Source organism: Schistocerca americana, chromosome 10 (assembly GCF_021461395.2).
Source record: "Schistocerca americana isolate TAMUIC-IGC-003095 chromosome 10, iqSchAmer2.1, whole genome shotgun sequence".
NCBI classification, from domain to species: Eukaryota; Metazoa; Arthropoda; class Insecta; order Orthoptera; family Acrididae; genus Schistocerca; species Schistocerca americana.
The window spans coordinates 105,082,078-105,093,377 of NC_060128.1; the positions used below are offsets into that span (position 1 = coordinate 105,082,078).

Below are 11,300 nucleotides of genomic sequence, written 5' to 3' on the forward strand. Positions count from 1 at the left end.
TTCCCAATATACCACCTCCAGAACCACCTGCTTTAATCATACTAAACTCCATTTTCCTTGCTTGGCTTTGCTTATGCTCATCTTATATTCTCCTTTCGCCGGCCGCGATGGCCGAGCGGTTCTAGGCGCTTCAGTCAGGAACCACGCGACCGTTACGGTCGCAGGTTCGAATCCTGACTCGGGCATGGATGTGTGTAATGTCCTTAGGTTAGTTAGGTTTAAGTAGTTCTAAGTCTAGGGGACTGATGACCTCAGAAGTTAAGTCCCATAGTGCTCAGAGCCATTTGAACCATTTCTCCATTCAAGACATTGTCCATTCCCTTCAGCTATTCTTCCAAGTCCTGTGCTGTTCCTGACAGAATTACAATGTCATCGGCAAACCTCAAAGTTCTTATTTCTCCTCCAATTCCTACTCCAAATTTTACTTTGGTTTCCTTTACTGCTTGCTCAGTATACAGTTTGAGTAACATCAGGGATACGCTACAAACTGTATCACTCCGTTCCCAATCACTGCTTCCCTTTCATATCCCACAGGCCGGCCGCGCAGTTCTAGGCGCTGCAGTCCGGAGCCGCGCTGCTGCTACGGTCACAGGTTCGAATCCTGTCTCTGGCATGGGTGTGTGTGATGTCCTTAGGTTAGTTAGGTTTAAGTAGTTCTAAGTTCTACGGGACTGATGACCACAGCAGTTGAGTCCCATAGTGCTCAGAGCCATTTGAACCAACTGTATCCGACAACCCGTATAACTGCAGTCGAGTTTCTGTACAAGTTGAAAATAGCCTTTCGCTCTCTGTTTTTTACTGCTGCTATCTTCAGAATTTTAAAGACAGTATGCCAGTCAACAACGTCGAAAGTTTTCTCTAAGTCTACAAACATAAAACAAAAACAAAACAATTACCAAAGTATCAAAGGTCAATTTGAACAATTAGAAAGATATATACGTTCAGAAGAGTAGACAAAAAAAAATCAGTAGTGACACGTCTCACAAGGGGACCCTCTATACTGTAAATCACGGATTTTGATTCGCTTCAAATTTGTTGTAGAGGCACTTACCCCGAGTACCTGGCTATCCGGTTTTTTAGCGACGGGCCTTGGGTTTTGATAAAATCGATTTTGAAGTTCATTGCGGGTTTTGAATATTGTAATATTATGTATGTTCCGAGCAAGTCAGCATAGCGCAGCGGTGAAGGTTCACGGCTACCGCGCTGGAGGTGCTGTGTTCGAATCCTGCTCCCATATATTTTTTTATGCATGAAAGGAAAGCGAGCCCTGCGATGTTTATTTTTACCGACAGGTCAAAATCTTCACGAAAATTATTCAGAATGCTCCCGACAGGATGAACGACAATAGAGAGATCGCTTCTAGGGAATATTCGATAAAATTACATTCGCTAATCCTACATCAATTCAGCGCACCTAATTTTGAAAGCATGATTAGATACGCATGGTTCGCATCGAAATTAGCGGATGAAAGAGAAATCTTTTTGAAAGCAAAATAATTGTCTTTCGTGGTATCGCTCAAGAAGAAACAGTGCGCCTGCAAGACGGTTGCTTTCATAAAATGCGCGTGGTGCTGCGAAAATTTGTGCTTCGGTTGTTTCTATGGTAAGTACCACCTACAATATTGTTCTGCCACATCGAGCAATGTGGACGACCAGCCAGGTTAGGCGAGAGCGCTAACGCGCTGCTTCCTGGACTCGGGTAGGCGCACCGGCCCCGGATCGAATCCGCCCGGCGGATTACCGACGTCGGTCGGTGTGCCGGCCAGCCTGGATGTGGTTTTTAGGCGGTTTTCCGCATCCCGCTAGGTGAATACCGGGCTGGTCCCCACGTTCCGCCTCAGTTACACGACTCGCAGATATCTGAACACGTTCGCACTATTCCACGACTTACACTCGACGCAGACAGTTGGGGTACACTGATTCCGTCCCGGGGGGGTACGGGGTGGCGGCAAGAAGGGCATCCGGCCACCCCTTTACATTAGCCTTTCCAAATCCGTTCCTAACAATGCCGACCTTGCGTCAGCGCGGGACATGGCACCAGTGAAAGAAAGAAAGAAGATATCAAGCAATGTGGACGATGAAAAATAAGATTTTGTAATATTGTATGACAAATGGTTCAAATGGCTCTGAGCACTATGGGACTTAACTTCTGAGGTGATCAGTCCCCTAGAACTTAAACCCAACTAACCTAAGGACATGACACACATCCACGCCTGAGGCAGGCTGCAGCACCTAGAGCCGCTCGGCCACCCTGGACGACTATTGTATGACAGCAACACCTTACAGTGTTTGTAGATATTCTTTGAAATAAAATTAAAAAATTCTGTCGATTTCGAAAAAAAAAACAACAAAGGTACACAAACAGGATTCGAACACGGTACCACCAGCGCGGTGGCCGTGAACCTTCACCGCTGCGCTACGCTGACTTGGTCAAAATACGTGTAATGTTACGGTTATACAAAGCGCGAAATGAACTTCATAATAGATTTTCTCAAAAACCAAGGCCCGTTGCTAAAAAACCGGATAGCCAGGTGCACAGGGTAAGTGCCGCTGCAACATACTTGAAGCGCATCAAAATCTGTGATTTACAGTACGGAGGGTCCTCTAGTCAGTGAGGAACTTGATACTTTCAGCACAGGGCAGGAGCATGTAGACAAACTGTGGCTCAAGTATAAAAGAATACTGGACGACGCACTGCATAGATATGTACCCACCAGAACAGTTCATAGTGGAACGGACCCGCCTTGGTATACAATCACAGTAAAAAAATGTCTACAGAAACACAGATTACTGCATAACATGTGTACAAGGAAGGTAGAGAGACGCTCAATGAAACGCGTTTGGATGTCAAGATAGCAATGCATGATGCGTTCACTAACTGCCGTAGCAGAATATTGTCAAGGCATCTTTCACAGAACCCAAACAAATTCTGGCCATTTGTAAAAGCTGTTAGTGGCACTACAGTTAGTGTCTAGTCCTGGGCCCGCATCTCGTGGTCGTGCGGTAGCGTTCTCGCTTCCCACGCCCGGGTTCCCGGGTTCGATTCCCGGCGGGGTCAGGGATTTTCTCTACCTCGTGATGGCAGGGTGTTGTGTGCTGTCCTTAGGTTAGTTAGGTTTAAGTAGTTCTAAGTTCTAGGGGACTTATGACCACAGCAGTTGAGTCCCATAGTGCTCAGAGCCATTTGAACTATTCTAGTACCTGGCAAATGAGACAGGAAGTGAAATTGAGGGTGGCAAAGCAAAAAGTGCTTAACTCCGTTTCCCAAAGGAAAATCCAGGAGAATTACCCCAATTTAATCCGCGTACGACAGAAAAGATGAATGTAATACGTACACTACTAGCCATTAAAATTGCTACACCACGAAGATGACGTGCTACAGACGCGAAATTTAACCGACAGGAAGAAGATGCTATGATATGCAAATGCTTAGCTTTTCAGAGCATTCACACAAAGTTGGCGCCAGTTGCGACGCCTACATCGTGCTAACACGAGGAAAGTTTCCAACCGATTTATCATACACAAACAGCAGTTGCCCGACGTTGCCTGGTGAAACATTGTTGTGATGCCTCATGTAAGGAGGAGAAATGCGTATCATCACGTTTCCGACTTTGATAAAGGTCGGATTGTAGCCTATCGCCATTGCGGTTTATCGTATCGCGACATTGCTGCTCGCGTTGGTCGAGATCCAATGACTGTTAGCAGAATATGGAATCGGTGGGTTCAGAAGAGTAATACGGAACACCGTGCAGGATCCCAACGGCCTCGTATCACTAGCAGTCCAGATGACAGGCATCTTATCCTGCATGGCTGTAACGGATCGTGCAGCCACGTCTCGATCCCTGAGTCAACAGATGGGGACGTTTGTAAGACAACAACCATCTGCACCAACAGTTCGACGACGTTTGCAGCAGCTTGGACTATCAGCTCGGAGACCGTGGCTACGGTTACCCTTGACGCTGCATCACAGACAGGAGCGCCTGCGATGGTGTACTAAACGACGAACCTAGGTGCACGAATGGCAAAACGTCATTTTGTCGGGTGAATCCAGGTTCTGTTTACAGCATCATGATGGTCGCATCCGTGTTTGGCGACATCGCGTGTGTTCGTCATCGCCATACTGGCGTATCACCTGGCGTGATGGTATGGGGTGTCATTCGTTACACGTCTCGGTCACCTCTTGTTCGCATTGACGGCACTTTGAACAGTGGACGTTCCATTTCAGATGTGTTACGACCCGTGGCTCTACCCTTCATTCGATCCCTGCAAAACCCTACATTTCAGCAGGATAATGCACGACCGCATGTTGCGGGTCCTGTAGGGGCCCTTCCTAGATACAGAAAATGTTCGACTGCTGCCCTGGTCAACACATTCTCCAGATCTCTTACCAATTGAAAACGTCTGCTCAATGGTGCCCGAGCAACTGGTTCGTAACAATACGCCAGTCACTACTCTTGAAGAACTGTGGTATCGTGTTGAAGCTGCACGGGCAGCTGTACCTGTACACGCCATCCAATCCCTGTTTGACTCAATGCCTAGGCGTATCAAGGCCGTTATTACGGCCAGAGGTGGTTGTTCTGGGTACTGATTTCTCAGGATCTATGCACCCAAACTGCGTGAAAATGTAATCATGTCCGTTCTAGTATAATATATTTGTCCAATGAATACTCATTTATCATTTGCATTTCTCATTCGCGTAGCAATTTTAATGGCCAGTAGTGTATAAGTGAGGTTGAGAAAGAGCTGAAACTCAAATGGTTCAAATGGCTCTAAACACTATGGAACTTAACATCTGAGGTCATCAGTCCTCTAGAACTACTTAAACCTAACTAACCGAAGGACATCACACACATCCATGCCCGAAGCACGATTCGAACCTGCGACCCCTGCAGCAGTGCGGTTCCGGACCGAGACGCCTAGAACCGCTCGGCCACAACGACCGTCTAATGCAGAATCATTTCAACTGAAACACTTATAACGTGCTGCTACAGTACATTTTGCAATTACATACTTGTAGAATTACTGCTGCAAAGGGTGCTCAAATGGTGCCCATCAGTGTACAGAAGGGTCTGAAAGCGCAGTACTGCATTCTGAATAGCAGAACGAAGAATGTCCTTAGGCGCACTGGCTACCTCTCTTGATATGGTGCGCTTCAGATCAACACATGTGGGAATGTTCTCCTGGTAAACCCCGTCCTTCAAGTAGCCCCACAACCAAAAATCACAGGCAGTGGGAACAGGTGATCGTGGCGGGCAAGTATTTGGAAACGATCGGCTGACAGTTCGATCGTTTCCAAATGTGTTTCGGAGAAGGAGGTGAACTTCACGAGCGATGTGCGGTGGGACATGAAGCTGTTGAGTTCAACGCGTCTCTCTCCTGTAGGGCGGGTATGACGTGCTGGCGAAACATATCGCACTAACGTTGGCCAGTCACACTGCACGTCTTTGGTCCTTGAACACCAACGTGTTAAAAAAAGAATGGGTCCATGATGAACATAGCCGTGAAGCCAGTTCATACAGCGACACGTTCACCGTACAAGGGAACTTCATACACAGTGACTGGAGGTGAAGATCCGCACACCTGCCAATTCTGTGTGTTCACCTCACCCGTCAGAGAAAAATGTCTGTCCATAGGATGGACCAGGAACAGCCCTCACCCTTCAAATGGTTCAAATGGCTCTGAGCACTATGGGACTTACATATGAGGTCATCAGTCCCCTAGATTTAGAACTACTTAAACCTAACTAAGCTAAGGACATCACACACATATATGCATGAGGCAGGATTCGAACCTGCGACCGTAGCAGCAGTACGGTTCCGGACTGAAGCGCCTAGAACCGCTCGGCCTCAGCGAACGACCTTAAATCCTTGCGAGAAAGTGGAGAGTGAAGTCAACACGTGGTTGTGCGTCCTGTGGTGCAAGCTGCTGTACGATATGGACCTTGTACAGATAGCATTTGGGAATGGTTCGAAGCACATTCCGTACAGTGGTCCACGGGATGTTCAACTGTGGTGACACAGCACGCGCACTGTCCGACGATCGGGAATTGCGCGCAGCGTTGTCTGCCACAGCAACAGCGATTTCATCAACCACCTGTGGTGCAACCGGTCGTCGGCCTCTTCCTGGAGCCACGCCCAGTTCTCCAGTTGATTCGTATTTCTTCATCGTACTCTTCACAGCTGGTGGAGAAAGAGGACCCTTCCCCAATCCTTTCAGCCAGCGATATCCTCGAAATACAGCTGTAGCATTACTGTTGTTTTTATAACAGAGCTTCACCAATAATGCCTTGCTCCTTTTCCCCAAGTACACTGCGTTTGGTCAGGTGTGAGAGTGCGAATCAAGATGACTGAACACGGCACCTGGTGGCCATAGTTGGAAATGGACGGTGGCGCTGTGACGCGTGGAAAACACTCCCCGCATACTCTGGACATTAATGCTACCAAGTTTGGTACTCGTACGGTAATTACACTACTGGCCATTAAAATTGTTACACCAAGAAGAAATGCAGATGATAAACGGGTATTCATTGGACAAATATATTATACTAGAACTGACATGTGATTACATTTTCCTGCAATTTGGGTGCAATGATCCTGAGAAATCAGTACCCAGAACAACCACCTCTGGCAGTAGTAACGGCCTTGATACGCCTGGGCATTGAGTCAAACAGAGCTTGGATGGGGTGTACAGGTACAGCTGCCCATGCAGCCTCAACACGATACCACAGTTCATCAAGAGTAGTGACTGGCGTATTGTGACGAAGCAGTTGCTCGGCCACCATTGACCAGTCGTTTTCAATTGGTGAGAGATCTGGAGAATGTGCTGGCCAGGGCAGCAGTAGAACATTTTCTGTATCCAGAAATGCCCGTACAGGAACTGCAACATGCGCTCGTGCATTATCCTGCTGAAATGTAGGGTTTCCCAGGGATCGAATGAAGGGTACAGCCACGGGTCGTAACACATCTGAAATGTAACGTCCACTGTTCAAAGTGCCGTCAATGAGAACAAAAGGAGACCGAGACGTGTAACCAATGGCACCCGGTGCCATCAACCCGGGTGATACGCCAGTATGGCGATGACCAACACACGCTTCCAATGTGCGTTCATCGCGATGTCACCAAACACGGATGCCGCCATCATGATGCTGTAAACATAACCTGGATTCATCCGAAAATATGACGTTTTGCCATTCGTGCACCTAGGTTCATCATTGACTACAGCATCGCAGGCGCTCCTGTCTGTGATGCAGCGTGAAGGGTAACCGCAGCGATGGTCATCGTGCTGGTAGTCCATGCTGCTGCAAACGTCGTCGAACTGTTCGTGCAGATGGTTGTCGTCTTGCAAACGTCCCCATCTGTTGACTCAGGGATCGAGACGTGTCTGCACGATCCGTTACAGCCATGCGGATAAGATGCCTGACATCTCGACTGCTAGTGACACGAGGCCGTTGCGATCCAGCACGGCGTTCCGTATTATCCTCCTGAACCCACAGATTCCATATTCTGCTAACAGTCATTGGATCTCGACCAACGCGAGCAGCAATGTCGCGACACGATAAACAGCAAACGCGATAGGCCGCAATCCGACCTTTATCAAAGTCGGAAACGTGATGGTACGCATTTCTCCTCCTTACACGCGGCATCACAACAACGTTTCACCAGGCAACGCCGATCAACTGCTGTTTGTGTATGTGAAATCGGTTGGAAACTTTCCCCATGTCAGCACGTTGTAGGTGTCGCCACGGGTGCCAACCTTGTGTGAATGCTCTGAAATGGTAATCATTTGCATATCACAGCCTCTTCTTCCTGACGGTTAAATTTCCGGTCTGTAGCGAGTCATCTTCGTGGTGTAGCAATTTTAATGGCCAGTAGTGTACTTTCCGTGTTATAATGTGTTAAACAGGGGAAAGTTTATTATAAGCACCCAGTGTATATAAAATAATAGGGGCACTCCTGATGATAGCCTTGGCTGCTACGGTCGCAGGTTCGAATTCTGCCTCGTGCATGGCTTTGTGTGATGTTCTTAGGTTAGTTAGGTTTAAGTAGTTCTATGTCCTAGGGGACTGATGACCTCAGCTGTTAAGTCCCATAGTGCTCAGAGCCATTTGGTCCATAACCTTGTCTCTTATCAACACTCGCCACCGAGGACGGAGTACGTGGTAGTGTTACCTAAGTTTTCGAGGCACTCTCATATCTGGGAGCCTAGTTTGTATGCTCGGTCCTTGGTTAAGCATCTGCGTCGAGATGCGGTGTTAGTGTAACTTGCGCAGAGTACGCTGTAGTCCCACTGCCTTGTGGCAGAGCCTGCGAATAGCGGCGAGAGCTGTGGGCTGGTGTGTTCCTCTACAGGGGCAACACAGCACGCCATCAAACTGGCGGCTGCGCGTGCGGGCCATTGGGAGAGCAGTGGCGGCTACAGAGTTTGCTGGCGCGGTGCCAGACTGCCGGGCTTGTAAATCCTAGAGCGCCGGTGCTGCCCCCACCCTGAGGAGATGTTGCTGCGAATACAGAAGTACCACCGTCCTGCCGGCTCTAGCTGTTGTATAAAAAATAAAATAAAAAAAAGAAGCAAAAACGAGCAGAGAGCAGGGTGTTCGTATCCGCGTGTACTCTTTCTCTGACGCTTCTGTTGTTGAGTTTCTACAGCAGAAACAGGGGTGGTCACAACATGGACTATATATACAGGTTGGTCCATTGATAGTGACCGGGCCAAATATCTCAGGAAATAATCGCCAGACGAAAAACCGACAAAGAACGAAACTTGTCTAGCTTCAAGGGGGAAACCAGATGGCGCTATAGTTGGTCCGCTAGATGGCACTGCAATAGGTCAAACGGACACCAACTGCGTTTTTTAAAATAGAAACCCCCATTTTTTTACATATGAAGACAGTAACTTCTCGAAATAACAGATTACTGTTGTTGACCGTGCAGTTTTTCCCTGGAATAAATGATGACTAACTGAAACCCTCAGCTGCCTATAGGTGTTGTTGATATACCTCGATGTGGACAGCTGAAAATTTGTGCCCCGACCGGGACTCGAACCCGGGATCTCCTGCTTACATGGCAGACGCTCTCTCCATCTGAGCCACCGAGTACACAGATGAATAGCGCGATTGCAGGGACTTATCCTTTGCACGCTTCCCGTGAGACTCACATTCCCAACTGTCCACAATTCTACATATGTAATGTACCTTATAGACATTTCCCCATTATATAGTTAAAGGCTACCCAGCCATTGACCTTCGTCTGTGCGAATGCGTACAGGTTGCCCACACTCTTACGGGAATCGCAAAAGCGTGCGCGAGTAATGAGTGAATGGGCAAATGTCTATAAGGTACATTACATATGTAGAATTGTCGACAGTTGGGAATGTCTCACGGGAAGCGTGCAAGGGATAAGTCCCTGGAGTCAAGCTATTCATCTGTGTACTCGGTGGCTCAGGTGGACAGAGCGTCTGCCATATAAGCAGAAGATCCCGGGTTCGTGTCCCGGACGGAGCACACATTTTCAGCCGTCCACATCGAGGTATATCAACAACACCTGTCGGCAGATGAGGGTTTCAGTTAGTCATCATTTACCCCATTTTTTTTTACATATTCGTGTAATACGTAAAGAAATATGAATGTTTCAGTTGGACCACTTTTTTCGCTTTGTGATACGTGGCGTCGCAAGTAAATGTGATGAATAGTGAGAGCAGGCGTGATACCACGTAGACGCCTCAGAGAAATGCTATTTGGGGAGCAAAATGACTGTTGATGGTGGAATTAGAGAGAAACAAAAGAAAAATAGGAATTAAAATCCATGGAGAAGAATTAAAACTTCGAGGTTTGCCGATGACACTGTAAATCTGTCAGAGACAGTAAAGGACCTGGAAGAGTATTTGAACGGAATGGACAGAGTCTTCAAACGATGATATAAGAGGTACATCAACAAAAGCAAACGAGGATAATGGAATGTAGTCTAATTAAATTAGGTGATGCTGAGGGAATTAGATTAGGAAATGAGACCCTTGAAGTAGTAGATGAGTTTTGCTATTTGAGGAGCAAAATAACTTATGATGGTCGAAGTAGAGAGTATATAAAATGCAGTCTGCCAATGGAAAGAAAGGTGTTTCTGAAGAAGAGGAATTTGTTAACATCGAGTATAGATTTACATGTCAGGAAGTCCTTTTTGAAAGTATTTTTATGGAATGTAGCCATGAATGCAAGTGAAACAGATGATAAATAGTTTGGACAATAAGAGAAGCTTTGGAAATGTGGCGCTACAGAAGAATCCTGAAGAGTACATGGGTTGATCACGTAACTAATGAAGAGGTAGTCAATAGAATTGAGGAGAAGAGGAGTTTGTGGCACGACTTGACTAGAAGAAGGGATCGGTTGGTAGAACATGTTCTGAGGCATCAAGGGATCACCAATTTAGTAGTGGAGGGCAGCGTGAGGTATAAAAATCGTAGAGGGAGACCAAGAGATGAATACAATAAGCCGATTGAGAAGAGTGTAGGTTACACTAGTTACTTGGAGATTACCAGCTTCCATCTTTTTTTTGAATAAGACTCGCGATTGGTAAAGGACTTCACTTGAAACGGTTCGCGCTACACTTGTTGCTGGAATGTCTGCAGCGATTGAACACGGGGCGGTGTGGGCGTGGCTGCGTAAGCGCTGGCTGTTCACACCCTTCACATCGGTGCGAGCGAGAGCGCACACAAGCGAACGAGCAAACCCAGACAATCCGCCACTGTCCCCTTCAGTCCCCCCGTATTTGTGCACAAGCGTTAATATTTGAGGTAACGGAAGAGACCTGAGATAACAGAATGCGGCCCTTGAACTCTGCAGTATTTCTTTTCGGCATTGAAACTCGCTACACACAGCACAGCACTATACAGTTAGAGACTTGCAAATTGAGAGAGGATCATTTCTAACGGCGGGCGAGCTGGTTTTGGAGACGTGAGCAACATAGCGTAGGAAAGGAAAAATTTAGCTGTCTGAATGTGTACATAACCGTCAAATGCGTAAAAGCTGTCCACTTATATGGGGTGTAACAGGTATTAAGTGCCTATATTTCAACTGGTGACCGAGGACGGCGTACGGAACATTGCATCGGTACTTACATCATTTGCAGACTAATTATTAAACCCATTTTAACGCCGTTGTTTTAATGATGTCCATCCCAAATTCTGTATGACTTCAGTGACACTCTCTCCCGTATTTCGCGATAATACAAAACGTGCTGCTCTTCTTTGAACTTTCTCGATGTACTCCGTCAATCCCATCTGGTAAGGATCCCACTTCGCGCTGTAGTATTC

At 47.1% G+C, this 11,300-nt stretch overlaps 1 non-coding gene across 1 annotated transcript; it reads right to left on the reverse strand.

Annotated features, from left to right (window-relative positions):
• Positions 1-9,019: 9,019 nt before the first annotated feature.
• Positions 9,020-9,094, reverse strand: Trnat-ugu. The gene has a single exon. It is a non-coding gene; the product is annotated as a tRNA-Thr (tRNA).
• Between the last annotated feature and the right edge of the window lie 2,206 nt (positions 9,095-11,300).